Here is a 16,033-nt window from a genome sequence, read left to right as displayed (position 1 = left end):
TCGCATGTGAGTCAAAAACCATTCACAACATTCATAAAAACATCAGCAGATACTGGCTGAATCGAGACTGTACAGAACCTTTCTTTTTCTTCCCCTTGGCGAAAACCTTCAATCCCTTTTCAACCACAAGCTCCTGATTGACATCGTTTTTAGGAAGAAAACGAGAAACGTTTTGGCTTTTCTTGTGCCTGTTTTTCTATTCGGGATGAATTCAATGTTGTTTCCTTTCTCAGTTTCTCAGTTCTCATGGTGGTATCGGTGTTTCAAACACATTAGGTCTCTCATGGTGGTATCGGTGTTTCAAACACATTAGGTCTCTCATGGTGGTATCGGTGTTTCAAACACATTAGGTCTCTCATGGTGGTATCGGTGTTTCAAACACATTAGGTCTCTCATGGTGGTATCGGTGTTTCAAACACATTAGGTCTCTCATGGTGGTATCGGTGTTTCAAACACATTAGGTCTCTCATGGTGGTATCGGTGTTTCAAACACATTAGGTCTCTCATGGTGGTATCGGTGTTTCAAACACATTAGGTCTCTCATGGTGGTATCGGTGTTTCAAACACATTAGGTCTCTCATGGTGGTATCGGTGTTTCAAACACATTAGGTCTCTCATGGTGGTATCGGTGTTTCAAACACATTAGGTCTCTCATGGTGGTATCGGTGTTTCAAACACATTAGGTCTCTCATGGTGGTATCGGTGTTTCAAACACATTAGGTCTCTCATGGTGGTATCGGTGTTTCAAACACATTAGGTCTCTCATGGTGGTATCGGTGTTTCAAACACATTAGGTCTCTCATGGTGGTATCGGTGTTTCAAACACATTAGGTCTCTCATAGTAAAGCGAAGAAGGTTCCAAAATAAACTCGTATATATATTTCTGATCACACATCAAATCTTGTTTTAAAAAAAACGTGATCTCTTTCAAAAAAATTGAAAACTCAGGTGGGTAGGTCTCACTATAACACTCAGTTGGGTCTTTAACATCCTAACACAGCACCATGATAGAACGAACAACTCTCGTTCCCCTCCCCCATATTTTAACCCCCACCCACCCCCATCCACCTCTCCTTACCTTTCCCTTCTTTCTCCACAACACCAGTTACCTAGATACCCGTATTGTGAAAAAACACCCCCAAAAACACTTGTTACTATGTATTTTTACTGACAAAAGTTGAAAAGAAAAGTCTCCCAAAGCCGCCACACATTCTTCTTACTGTTGTAAAATTACCGCACCGTGCACACAACAAAAACCACAAAACAACCAGCCAGGGCTGAGGACGAACAGGCCAGGATACTACGGGATGCTTTAGGAAGACTACAGTTACACTGACAAAACATAATAGTGGATCAGTTACACTTTCCTGTCAACATCTGTGTAGCGACCGATAGTAAGGGACTAAGGGTGTACAATTACAGTCTCCAAGACACAACCAACTAGCTACACCATAAAGCAACATATCTAGGCTCAGTCTAACGGGGTCAACATGAGGTCACAAGCCTCAAACACAAATAGTTTTATCTTCACACACTTCATGACAAAACCATTTCTAACACGCTTTCGCTGACACACTGGCATCCGAAGCAAACTAACGAGGGGTCTTTGATTTAAATGGGATTCAAGACACACACATATTTGAGCGGCACTTCCCTAATTGGCAGTTGGCGTGAGTATATCAGAAGTGTTTGGAGTACAAGCACACACCCAGCAATTAAAGTAAGGTGGCTGTCCGCACAGCTGACGAATTGTACAGAGGAGTGAAGACACAATGCCAACCGTGAGAATTGTACAGAGGAGTGAAGACACAATGCCAACCGTGAGAATTGTACAGAGGAGTGAAGACACAATGCCAACCGTGAGAATTGTACAGAGGAGTGAAGACACAATGCCAACCGTGAGAATTGTACAGAGGAGTGAAGACACAATGCCAACCGTGAGAATTGTACAGAGGAGTGAAGACACAATGCCAACCGTGAGAATTGTACAGAGGAGTGAAGACACAATGCCAACCGTGAGAATTGTACAGAGGAGTGAAGACACAATGCCAACCGTGAGAATTGTACAGAGGAGTGAAGACACAATGCCAACCGTGAGCCGAAGAAGGTTTGTTTTGTCCTTGCAAGCAGAAAATACAAGAAGTTCATCAACCCAAACACGTAGTCTTCAACAAAACACTATGGTGACGCAGATGCACAAGTGTGTGACATGAATCTTCATTGTTCTCTGTCTGAATATATCCACAATCTTCCTCCTTCTCGGTCGATCACACACACACACACACACACACACACACACACACACACACACACACACACACACACACACACACACACACACACACAGAGACATTACCGTACATCCCTTTCCAGAGTGATTGTAAATTTCGCCTATCAAACAGTCATTTCTTTAACAGGTGCTTGTTGTGTGGTACACACTGTCACATTTAAAAACACGCGCATCATTTGAAGGCTGGTTTGTAGTAAATTTAAAACAAGCGCTTGAGGTCACGGTTGACGTAACACAACATAATAACCCTACCACAGCCCGAAGCATTAACATACACGCGCCAAGTCTTGGCTAAGTCGTAGAAAACAAACATGGGGTCACAGGTGACTTCAGTTAACACAACGCGAACCACAAACAACCGCTCTTTATCCAATACTCTTGTTTCAAACAAAACTGTATTCAATCATTTAAATATCGTGAAATATATACAATATAATTCTGGCATCCTGGATTCGCACAAAACACTCTTCTGGCAAACCTATTCTGTTTTAAAACTAAAACGCACCAAAGAGAAACAAAACGAAGGGATGCAACCTACCTCACAGCAATAAATTACCACTCAAAATACTCCTGATTCCTTCCGCGCACAATCATCTCTCTAAACGTTCAAACAGGCAAAACTATGCAGCCACGAAAACCATAACGAACCAGACTACAAAACGAATGAATAGGCGCTAGTTGACAACAGACTGACACTTCAATACCGCTACCTCCCGCGTATCACCAAGTCTTTCAAATTTTAATTTGTAGGTGACAAAAGTCCATACAAAGACCCAAGGTAGTTGAAAGGTACACGGAAATGACACCTGTACTGAGGCAAGGTAACGAAGGCGGCAATACAAAGGGCCAAGGTAGTTAAAGGGTACACGGAAATTATACCTGTATTGTGTGTGTGTGGGGGAGGGGGGGGGCGAAAGGTTATAACGGGGAAATCCGTGTACGCTTGACGGTGTAAAATTGTACAGCCGCAAGCTCTATAAAACACGCGTGCATGCAGGTGCATGTACAACAACGACTGACATTGCATTTGGAAAATGAATGTGTAAATATATATTCATTCATGACTGACATTGTCTCAAGTGACTCATCAGAAGAGCTGAGGAATCCAGACTGTGATTTATGTTGTTATTTATGAATTTATAAGAACCTCACTGAATACTATTTCCTGTGATTCATCTCAGTCTCTCTCTCTCTTTCTCTTTCTCTCTCTCTCTCTCTCTCTCTGTCTCTCTGTCTCTCTCTCTCTCTCTCTGTCTCTCTCTCTCTGTCTCTCTCTCCCCCTCTCTCTGTCTCTCTGTCTCTCTCTCTCTCTTTCTCTCTCCCTCTCTCTCCCCCTCTCTCTCTCTCTCTCTCTCTCTCTCTGTCTCTCTCTCTCTCTCTCCTCTCTCTCTCTCTCTCTCTCTCTCTCTCTCTCTGTCTCGCACACACACACACACACTGACACACACACACACACACACACTCACACACACACACACGTACACACACACACGCACACACACACACACACACACACACTGACACACACACACACACGCTGTCAGCATCCGGTTTGGTAACCCAACACATAAAAGATCCCCTCCTTTCCTCTCTCAACCTGTGTCAAGTTTAAACGACACAAAATAAACTCGTGTCCGTTTAAAAACACACAACCAAAACAAACGCGGAGCCGTCACACACAACGGAATAGAAGTTTGTATCCAACTCTGAAAACACAACTCTGGTACAATACTCCAATGTAAAGCGGCAAGACAAACAAAACTAACAAAATGCTCTCACAATCACACAGTAGACTTATTCACCTGCACGGCTGCCCCCTCAACCAACCGCTTCAGTCGTTGAAACGTGCACTATAGGAATGAACCCTCCAATGCCCTTTAATTCTTTTATCTTCACGGAAGCCGTAAAGTGAGCTGGCCCGTACGAAAAGGCAAACGGCGCCATAAAACAGCAGGTGAAAAAGCGGGGGAGAAAGTGGTTGGAGCCGTCGCGAGTACCTCAAACTGAAAATCGCGTAACATTGATGTGAAGGGTGCAAGCGGGGAGATAAAACTGTTTGCATTGGATTAGCTGGTGTTGATTCACGCATAACTAGCCCCCAACTGCTTCTGAAGATTGAAACATGGCTTATTAAATTCCTGACATTTTTTCTTTCAGAGACTGATAAAGGCAGATTTGAATGTTCCTGTTGTCATACATTCGGCTTAGCTTCTGTTTGTGTTACGCATGTAGATTTGGACGAGCTTGACGAAGGATTGCATTTGTCACAAGAAAGCATACAAAACTGATATATGTACAGCTGACTCGAGCCAAACTGACCACTTGACTAAGTGACAGGTGGGTGTTTTTTTCATGCAGTTTAAATACTGCAACTTATAGCAACACTAACACAATCGTTTCACAAACCTCATAAATCATCACAGAAACAGAACCCTACCTGACACTTATTACGCAGACACGAATGACAAGCAACTCTAATCGGGTCACAGTGTAAATACATCCAACCACGTGTCCTACAGACGGGTGTTTGAACTGTTGGGGATGTGCAGCATCCCTTCACTAGATCTCATAGATCTCATAGATCAGCAAAAAAATAATTCATTCAACAGCAAGAATAATCACAAAAACGGAGAAAAATGCAAGTTAAACAACCCAGGCCAAGAACACATCCAAGACCATGTGGAGAATCGACAGATATCTGCGGGATAAAGGTGTGTAAATTCACTCGAATTTGAAAAACAATCTCAAAAATCGAACCTTACCTGACACTAACTACGGAGACAAACGAATGCAAGTAACGTATAAACCCAGGCAAAGTATAAATCCATGACCTTGTGCAGCAGCCATATATGTTTTACATCAACCCAAATAGTTCACTCGGGGGAGGTGGGGGGGGGGGGGGGGTGAAATCCGAAAAATCGATTTTTAGCTGACACTATTTACGAAAACAAACACATATAATGTTACCCAGGCCAAGCATAAATCAAGACCCTGTGCAGCAACCAAGGATCAAGACCCTGTGCAGCAACCAAGGATCAAGACCCTGTGCAGCAACCAAGGATCAAGACCCTGTGCAGCAACCAAGGATCAAGACACTGTGCAGTAACCAAGGATCAAGACACTGTGCAGCAACCAAGGATCAAGACACTGTGCAGCAACCAAGGATCAAGACACTGTGCAGCAACCAAGGATGAGTTGTTTGAACGGATGAAGTTGTGCAAAATCACTCCAAATAGTAAGTTCAATCGATGGAGGTAAACATTAACAGAAATCGAAGCTTACCTGGTACTAATTGCGAAGACACAAGGACGTAACCTACACCAGGTATACAGCCAACCACTTTTGAACGGTTGGAGGTGTTCAACACCACTTCACTAGACCTCAGAAATCAGCTCTAAAAATAGTTCAATTGAGAAATGAGAAAAGTCACAGAAATCGAACCTTACCTGACACTAATTGCGGAGAAACAATCAAGTAATCCACACCAGGTATAAATCCAACAAGATGAGCAGCACGCACGGGTGTTTAAAGGGGTGGAGGTGAAGGCTAATGCCAGCAAACCCTGACTAGCCTACATGAGCAGCACACACATGTGTTTAAAGGGGTGGAGGTGAAGGCTAATGCCAGCAAACCCTGACTAGCCTGACTGAATGCTGGTTGCTGGCAGAATAGGGTCTGGGACAGCGCCAAGACACAGAAAGTCATTACCTGTGTGCTACCTGTTCCGGAAGGAGGAGGAGGGGGAGGGGGAAAGTATGTGACTGTGGCGTACTGATCCCGTTCCTCCCCTCTTTCCCTCCCTCTCTGTCTACGCAACAGGTAGGAATCCGGTAGTCAGCGCCGAAGTGAGGCAGTGTCGCGCGAGTGAAATCATCAACACTGGGCCAGGTGAGGTTAGCTATTGCTTGAGATCGAATCTTAAATGTTTGTTTCTCTTTGTCTCATGATACAAACTTTGAACAAAATCTTGTTGAAACCAAATCCTTTATAATCAACAAATTTAGACTTGAATCGAGTTCTCCTGCATAGTCTGACATTAATTGGGCGAAGGTTACTTCACGAAGCTAGCTGCACCAAGGTCTGGCACTGAATTTTCGATAAAAGACTTCGTGAAATCTTTGTGAAGTCGTTCGGGCTCAATTAAGGACATTTGTTCGATTCTAAAAGCACGTGCCTGTGATCAGAGAAAAGGAAAGGTGGCGATATTCTAAAAGCACGTGCCTGTGATCAGAGAAAAGGAAAGGTGGCGATATTCTAAAAGCACGTGCCTGTGATCAGAGAAAAGGAAAGGTGGCGATATTCTAAAAGCACGTGCCTGTGATCAGAGAAAAGGAAAGGTGGCGATATTCTAAAAGCACGTGCCTGTGATCAGAGAAAAGGAAAGGTGGCGATATTCTAAAAGCACGTGCCTGTGATCAGAGAAAAGGAAAGGTGGCGATATTCTAAAAGCACGTGCCTGTGATCAGAGAAAAGGAAAGGTGGCGATATTCTAAAAGCACGTGCCTGTGATCAGAGAAAAGGAAAGGTGGCGATATTCTAAAAGCACGTGCCTGTGATCAGAGAAAAGGAAAGGTGGCGATATTCTAAAAGCACGTGCCTGTGATCAGAGAAAAGGAAAGGTGGCGATATTCTAAAAGCACGTGCCTGTGATCAGAGAAAAGGAAAGGTGGCGATATTCTAAAAGCACGTGCCTGTGATCAGAGAAAAGGAAAGGTGGCCAATATTCTAAAAGCACGTGCCTGTGATCAGAGAAAAGGAAAGGTGGCGATATTCTAAAAGCACGTGCCTGTGATCAGAGAAAAGGAAAGGTGGCCGCGGATATCCACACTCAATCTCTCTTTCCTCCTGATTACTCGGGGCAGGTTTACTTTGCAAGTGCTGTTGACGGTAATTAACGGCAGTTAATCTACCGTTCTTCGACATAATTACTCATGGACTTCCACGTATACATGCCTTTGGTGGTCTCATGAGACATGTCTTTACAAGAAATGGTGTTGTGCTGAAAAGAAATTCAAAATGAACGCACGAGAAAACGGATTCGGAAACACTCGTAATACATGACTTTCTGTACCTGCAGTTTTACTCCAGCAAAATGGCCCTACCATCTACCTTGGCCGTTTCCATTTGTCTGGTAATTACTCCATTGCATGCATGGCATTACACATGCATTGTACTGAAAACAAGTCAAAACCAACGTCAAACGGACCTAGAAACACTCGTTAAACATAACCTTCTATACTCTCAGTTTATGCTTCTGCAAAAATTCCGATTCTCAGCCTGTTTCAAATTATATTGTACTCGTTCCAGCGCTGTCAGCTTTCGTTTCAATCAACATGCCTGTGATTTATGTTGTGTTCATGGCTGAACTGACAGAACACGCTTTCGTGTCAAGTCAATGACGGTCTGAAAAGCTCCAGTTATTGTGTTTTGAGGCTGCACTTCTGTTAACACCCTATTTTTTCTCTCACTGTGGCGAGGTTTGCGATTCTGTGTTGGGTTAGTCATTAGGAATAGTTCATTCTTTTAGTATAACTGTTGTTCTTCAAACTTCATCACAGCATCTGAGACTGGAAAATCGGGCTAGTCACAGCGTCGACGCACTGTCCTTTTATTTCAGAATCAAAGAAACCTACACATAAAACTGAGAGACCTGACAACTATAAAAACGATATATGCAGTTCTTGCGAACGAAAAATGTTAATTTCCTGATGGGAAATGCAAAGAGTGACAAAAGCTCTCTTCAAGCACAAATTATAAGAAGTCAAAATACTACATAGTAAAAACATAATTTGAATGGTACACACACACTCAGAAGGCATAGTTATTGTGAGCAACAATTATTTTCATCCTATACTCATGATTAGTCTTATAATATTGTCCCGGCCAAATAAGAAAACATGAGTGTTGGTATTGTGCGCAGCAATTATTAACATCCGGCAACTGATGCTCAGACCAATAGAAAAAAAAGTCGCGCAAAAATGAAGGCAGGCAAGTGTCCAGAAATTGTGGGAGGTTAAAATTAACCAGTAAATACCTTCACCCTTTAAATGCTGCCGACTACTTACACAAAGGGGATTGCTATTTTGACCAACAGTTATTTACATCCAGACTAGCATTGTCGTGGAAAAAGATGTGTTTTGGGCGGACCAGACAATTCCAGCGGTCACGGCAGCGTCAAACAACGATGTAGGTAAAGGACACAATCAGGTGAGAGTGTTTCGTCAAGCGTGAAGAAAGTGTGTATGGATGAATAGCATTTACGCTTGATCGCTACCGGATAAAGAGCACTAAGGAGAGTCGTGTGAAAACAGTCTGTGTAATAATAGCTATTCGCCGCTTACGGTCACTGGAACCGACTTGACACTTGAAGCTACATGGGTGTTACAGTTAGTGTTAGTTTCGGACAAGAAGGAGCGACGCACACACACACGCAAGCAGCGCAAGGCTAAGCCCCACCCCCCCACACACACACACACACGCACACACACACGCACACACAAACACACACACACAAACACACACACACGAACGCACACACACACACCCCACACACACACGCACACGCACACACACACACAAACACACACACAAACACACACACAAACACACACACGAACGCACACACACACACACACCGGCACACACACACACGCACGCACACACACACACACACACACACACACACACACACACACACACACACACACACACACACATGGCGAACGCACACGCACGCACACACACACACACACACACACACACACACACACACACACACACACACACACGTCCTTGCCGCGTATGTTCTAAACGCTGTTGCACGCGACGGTGTTCATGTCAGTTTTGTTATACCTGTCTACAAATTCAGCACCGTCTATTGAAGTCAGCCTCACCTGAAAAACATCACATTACATCCATCACATCAGATGAAGCCTTCACATTCTGCTCCCAAACAGAACCAATAAAACCCTGCAGTCGCTCCGTTGGATAAACACTGGCTTCCATGCAGCACACAGATCAAACCCAGAAATTCGCGCCTTACAACAACACACGCATAGGGAGTACACCTTGGTCGAAATATGGACAGGTGCCATGCAGAGAGAAAGAAACTTGAAAAGAGTGAGAGAGGAAACGCCAATCAGCCAGTCAAGAAAGGGTCGAGTTGGTACCATTTGTTTTACAACGCACGAACGCGCTCGCGCACATACGCACACACACACACGCGCGCGCGCGCGCAGGGCCAATGTACACACTTTTAATTCCTAACAGAAGGTCGGCCGTGATGAAAGGGGGAGGGGGTTAGGTGCTGCAGTATATATTCTAAATAGAAAGTTTGGGGTTGCAGGGGGGGGGGGGGGTGTCAAATGCTCTCTTCCTTCACGTATCAGACACAAAAGGGCAGGGTTTCCCTCGACTCGTGCAAAATTTTACGAAATGGAACCATTCTACGGTTCAGCGGTGAAGGGCTAAGGGCTGACCAGAGTCCAGAGACAATGTGAAAGTATACATAGAAGAGATATGTCTCTGGTCGGACATAGGTGACGATATCTAGCCATCCATCTCTCTGTCAGCCGCCGATACTACGTGTCGAAAGTGAAGAGAGTGATTAACGTAACCTCTCTCTGGTCTTGTTTCATGTGGGGTTATCCGATGGATCAGTAACTTTCTGTGTTCAACAAATGACCGCTGTGTGTTCTGCTGTCAAGGAGAGTGTTTTCGTCACTCTCATTTTGTCAACATTTTCTCCGCCTACGCATTACTATTGCTGTATGCTATGTTTTCAGAACACTGTAAACAGGGAGACTTACACGCACGCACGCACGCACGCACACGCGCACACACACACACACACACTTCTTTCTCTCTCTGTATCATTGTTTTGTCCGTCCGTCCGTCCGTCCGTCCGTCCGTCCGTCCCTCCCTCCCTCCCTCCCTCCCTCCCTTCCCCTCTCTCTCTCTCTCCGTCTCTCTCTCTCTCCGTCTCTCTCTCAAAGAGACAGATACCGAGACAGAGAGACAGACTAAATTATAGGATTACACACACACACAAAGTAATGACTTCCACAGGCACACCTGAACAAGACACCGCCTGTGTCAACCAGTCACCCAAAACAACTTCAAAGCACAAGGGAAAGTCTGCAGGTAAAACGAACAATAGGAACGTGCAGATGAGGCCACAAAAGGCAGTCAGGGGTCAGCAGGCCCGAACACTTCACTTTCACAAGGGATCGATTCAGAAAACGGTCACTTCAAAGAGATGCAACTGACCAGAACTAGCACAGCTTCCATCGAGGTCTTCGTGATGAGAATGGGCATACGCACATTCGACAAAAATTTGTCACAAACGCGTAAAGCTAGTGATCTGTATCTCGATGAATAGGCCTACCTTGATTACTTCATTTCAGTTTGAAAGCTTCTATCAGCACACACGCGCGCGCGCACGCACGCACGCCCCCCCCCCCCCCCCCCCACCTAACCACACACAAACATACGCACGCGCCGTAAACGCGAGGGCACATGGTCGGTTTTGTTGTCAGTATTTGTTTGTTTGCTTGTTTGTTTGTTTGTTTGTTTGTTAGATTGTTTTTGTTTGTTGGTTGGTTTGCTTTAACGTTTGTTACAAGGTTTGTGTTCAACACGTGACGTCGCGGCATAGCTGGGTACCTGAGACCTGCAGAAAAGAATATTTGAATGATCCAAGTCCATCTTGTTGCTGCTGACCTACACTGATTCACTCAATTATCAAACCATTATCTCTTCTGCATTTAATGGACGTGCATACTACTCACATGAACACCGACTTGCTCATCCCGGCCGACCTCGGCTGGCAACCTGACAAGTGCACTCAAACCTGACCAAGGACAAACACTACAAGAAAAATGTTCATTCAAAATGAACAGCGTCGATGCAATGTCCACCAAAGATTTATTTTGGGAAGTGTTAAAAGGTTAGGGTCAAAAGTCAATGAATTGCATGTTGTGCTGGATATATAAATTGTTTATTTCAGTCAATGCTTGCTATGAATTGATCAAACAGCCACAAGAAAAAACAAGTCGCGTAAGGCGAAATTACTACATTTAGTCAAGCTGTGGAACTCACAGAATGAAACTGAACGTAGTCCGCCACTAGTGCAAAAGGCAGTGAAAGTGACGAGCCTGTTTGGCGCGGTAACGGTTGCGCTGTGCTTCATAGCACGCTTTACTGTACCTCTCTTCGTTTTAACTTTCTGAGCGTGTTTTTAATCCAAACATATCATATCTATATGTTTTTGGAATCAGGAACCGACAAGGAATAAGATGAAATAGTTTTTAAAACGATTTCGGAAATTTAATTTTGATCATAATTTTTATATTTTTAATTTTCAGAGCTTGTTTTTAATCCAAATATAACATATTTATATGTTTTTGGAATCAGAAAAGGATGAAGAATAAGATGAACGTAAATTTGGATCGTTTTATAATTTATTTATTTTTTTACAATTTTCAGATTTTTAATGACCAAAGTCATTTATTAATTTTTAAGCCACCAAACTGAAATGCAATACGGAAGTCCGGCCTTCGTCGAAGATTGCTTGGCCAAAATTTCAATCAATTTGATTGAAAAATGAGGGTGTGACAGTGCAGCCTCAACTTGTACAAAAAAACCGGATATGACGTCATAAAAGACGTTTATAAAAAAAAATAAAAAAAACGTCCTGGAATATCATTCCCAGGAAGTCTCATGTCAAATTTCATAAAGATCGGTCCAGTAGTTTAGTCTGAATCGTTCTACACACACACACACACACACAGACACACAGACAGACACACAGACAGACACACACACACACACACACACACACACACACACACACACACACACACGCACATACACCAAGACCCTCGTCTCGATTCCCCCCTCTATGTTAAGACATTTAGTAAAAACTTTTTAATTAAAAAATAGAGCTTGTTTGAAACAGGTAGAAAGGAAGAGTTGATATTGCAATATCTGTACGTGGGAATGTGGTGAAAAAGAGTGCTAAAAGTAGTAAGTCGGCCTCAGATCCATTTCAAATATTTATTGCAGAAAAACAAAATACAAATTAAAAACAAAACCACAGAACCATTACCAGGTGTCATAGGAATGTTTGAAAACAATAGTTTTAATTTTACACTGTAAATACAGGAATCAGAATTAAACACCTCAAATTGGCACATGCATAATGAATCACCTGGAATTGCAACAGGGAGATACTGAAGTAATTGGAAACAAACACTTGAAATTGACAGAGAAACAATTGAAAATATATTACTGACATGAGCGTACAATATTTTAATGGAAGTGCATTTTTAGCACGAAGCATCCGCAGGAGGATGCACTAACAATTACATAGTGCCACAAAATGTGTACGGACATTTCACAACCGTGCATTATTAGCACAGAACACATACATGGGGGCGCACAAAACATTATTGTACCATGATGATGATCGGGATTGTTGAAGATCTTTTCTTGTGCAAGGCGCCCCTGTATGACCGCAACTGATCCAACCGGCCGCATCTGAACAAACGACGTCGAAACGGCGCGAAACACGTCCTCTCGGTTGGTCTCGGATTGACTCGGCTCCTCTCGGTCTTTTTTTTTTGTGTGTCTTTTTTTCTTTTCCTTATGGTCGGAGTGGTATATTTATGTACATCTTAGATAAAAAAAAAAAAAAAAAAACCACCCGAAAGCTGTGTTTAATCGTTTCGCGTAAATTGTACATTTTTTTCAGCTTTGAAATTGTTTTGGCTTGGAGAGTCAGCGCACTTTGGCTTGGAGACTAATTCTCCACAGGCACGTTCTTCCCAACCACAGATACCAGCGTCGTCCGCGACGCTGGAATAATAAGTAGGTCACGTACCTTCGGCCTAGCATCATCACAGAACTACTGAGAAAGGTAAGCACGTGCAGCTGCAGGCAATTACGGCACTGCCAGTCTTCCCTTAGAACTTACATCCATAGCACGAGTACTGCATTTCCGCATCGTCCCATGCAGACATAGCTTTGGTAACTATCTGTGCCTGACGATTGTCTGAATTTCCGCATCGTCCCATGCAGACATAGCTTTGGTAACTATCTGTGCCTGACGATTGTCTGAATTTCATCAGAATCTCGGTTTGATTACACAGTTTGAGTGTCATTAAAGTTTGCAACGATCTAAATGATTTTACACAGTTTGAGTGTCATTAAAGTCTGCAACGATCTGAATGATTTTACACAGTTTGAGTGTCATTAAAGTCTGCAACGATCTGAATGATTTTACACAGTTTGAGTGTCATTAAAGTCTGCAACGATCTAAATGATTTTACACAGTTTGAGTGTCATTAAAGTCTGCAACGATCTAAATGATTTTACACAGTTTGAGTGTCATTAAAGTCTGCAACGATCTAAATGATTTTACACAGTTTGAGTGTCATTAAAGTCTGCAACGATCTGAATGATTTTACACAGTTTGAGTGTCATTAAAGTCTGCAACGATCTGAATGATTTTACACAGTTTGAGTGTCATTAAAGTCTGCAACGATCTAAATGATTTTACACAGTTTGAGTGTCATTAAAGTCTGCAACGATCTGAATGATTTTACACAGTTTGAGTGTCATTAAAGTCTGCAACGATCTGAATGATTTTACACAGTTTGAGTGTCATTAAAGTCTGCAACGATCTGAATGATTTTACACAGTTTGAGTGTCATTAAAGTCTGCAACGATCTGAATGATTTTACACAGTTTGAGTGTCATTAAAGTCTGCAACGATCTGAATGATTTTACACAGTTTGAGTGTCATTAAAGTCTGCAACGATCTAAATGATTTTACACAGTTTGAGTGTCATTAAAGTCTGCAACGATCTAAATGATTTTACACAGTTTGAGTGTCATTAAAGTCTGCAACGATCTAAATGATTTTACACAGTTTGAGTGTCATTAAAGTCTGCAACGATCTAAATGATTTTACACAGTTTGAGTGTCATTAAAGTCTGCAACGATCTAAATGATTTTACACAGTTTGAGTGTCATTAAAGTCTGCAACGATCTAAATGATTTTACACAGTTTGAGTGTCATTAAAGTCTGCAACGATCTAAATGATTTTACACAGTTTGAGTGTCATTAAAGTCTGCAACGATCTAAATGATTTTACACAGTTTGAGTGTCATTAAAGTCTGCAACGATCTAAATGATTTTACACAGTTTGAGTGTCATTAAAGTCTGCAACGATCTAAATGATTTTACACAGTTTGAGTGTCATTAAAGTCTGCAACGATCTAAATGATTTTACACAGTTTGAGTGTCATTAAAGTCTGCAACGATCTAAATGATTTTACACAGTTTGAGTGTCATTAAAGTCTGCAACGATCTAAATGATTTTACACAGTTTGAGTGTCATTAAAGTCTGCAACGATCTAAATGATTTTACACAGTTTGAGTGTCATTAAAGTCTGCAACGATCTAAATGATTTTACACAGTTTGAGTGTCATTAAAGTCTGCAACGATCTAAATGATTTTACACAGTTTGAGTGTCATTAAAGTCTGCAACGATCTGAATGATTTTACACAGTTTGAGTGTCATTAAAGTCTGCAACGATCTAAATGATTTTACACAGTTTGAGTGTCATTAAAGTCTGCAACGATCTGAATGATTTTACACAGTTTGAGTGTCATTAAAGTCTGCAACGATCTAAATGATTTTACACAGTTTGAGTGTCATTAAAGTCTGCAACGATCTAAATGATTTTACAACAGGCGTCCATGGTCAAAACGCAACCGCACCTCCAGTAAGCTAAAGAATCACATGCAGCCATGGCAACGGTTCATGACAAAAAATATTCGGCTACACACACAAACATCAATAATAGCACTGGGCACATTGCAACACAGACACACATAAAAAAAAATCTCCCCCCCCCCCCCCCCCTCAAATAACTCAGTATTCCGGTTTATGCAAGCACTCGTATATGTATAATCGCAAACAGGTAAACTTACACTGAGTCACAGAAGATCAATTTTTGACCAGTCAATCCATGCTTTGTCACAGCCAAGCAGGAGAGAGTGTTCCCAACAAATCCCTCACCAAACGATGGACAGTGCTTTTCTGGTTTCACAGAAACAATCGGTCAGTTCAAGGTTTTAGGTTCGGTATCTCCAACAATGCAAACTGAAATGTTCGTGCAATCGTAGGTAGTCATTGTATGGTAACTGACAAAGGAATATTGCAACAGCCGATATCAGCGAAAACAAGTCGAGTAAGGCGAAAATACAACAAGGTCAAGGTCAAGCATGTGAGTCGTATGGGCTTTGCCCTTCTTGTGTTTATTGGTGTTCATGTAACACACACACACACTCCTAGGGTACTTAGATATGCAGATTATTGCTGTCGGGGAATGCCTTTTTTCACAAATGAAGATCAAGGTAGATACTAAATAATGCAGTTAACTTTTATTGTGTAATAGGTTTACTGTTAACTGTATATTAGAAAACAATGTGTGACACGGTGTTATGTAACACACTCCAGTTAAAATTTAAAATGCAATTCATTCCGCAGTAATTGATGAAAATACATTGTTACTGCCCAGACACAACTAAACACATAAACAGTTTTGCTGGACCCCAAAATGAAAAGTAATCCAAGAGTTTGTATTTGTGACTCAAGTGTCCAACAAATTCGACACCTTTTCTGAGCCATGACCATATTGCAATCGTCATATCAGCAAATAACAAGAAGGGC

General features: G+C 42.3%; 1 protein-coding gene across 1 annotated transcript in view; it reads right to left on the bottom strand.

The window, feature by feature from the left end:
• The window catches only part of LOC138968320 (uncharacterized), a 177,943-nt gene that overhangs the window by 130,459 nt on the left and 31,451 nt on the right, over nt 1-16,033 (bottom strand). The window lies entirely within an intron of this gene.

This window comes from Littorina saxatilis, linkage group LG6 (assembly GCF_037325665.1).
Source record: "Littorina saxatilis isolate snail1 linkage group LG6, US_GU_Lsax_2.0, whole genome shotgun sequence".
In the NCBI taxonomy this organism is placed as follows: Eukaryota; Metazoa; Mollusca; class Gastropoda; order Littorinimorpha; family Littorinidae; genus Littorina; species Littorina saxatilis.
Note: the sequence above shows the minus strand (reverse complement) of the source record. Positions and strands in the feature narration are given on the sequence as shown.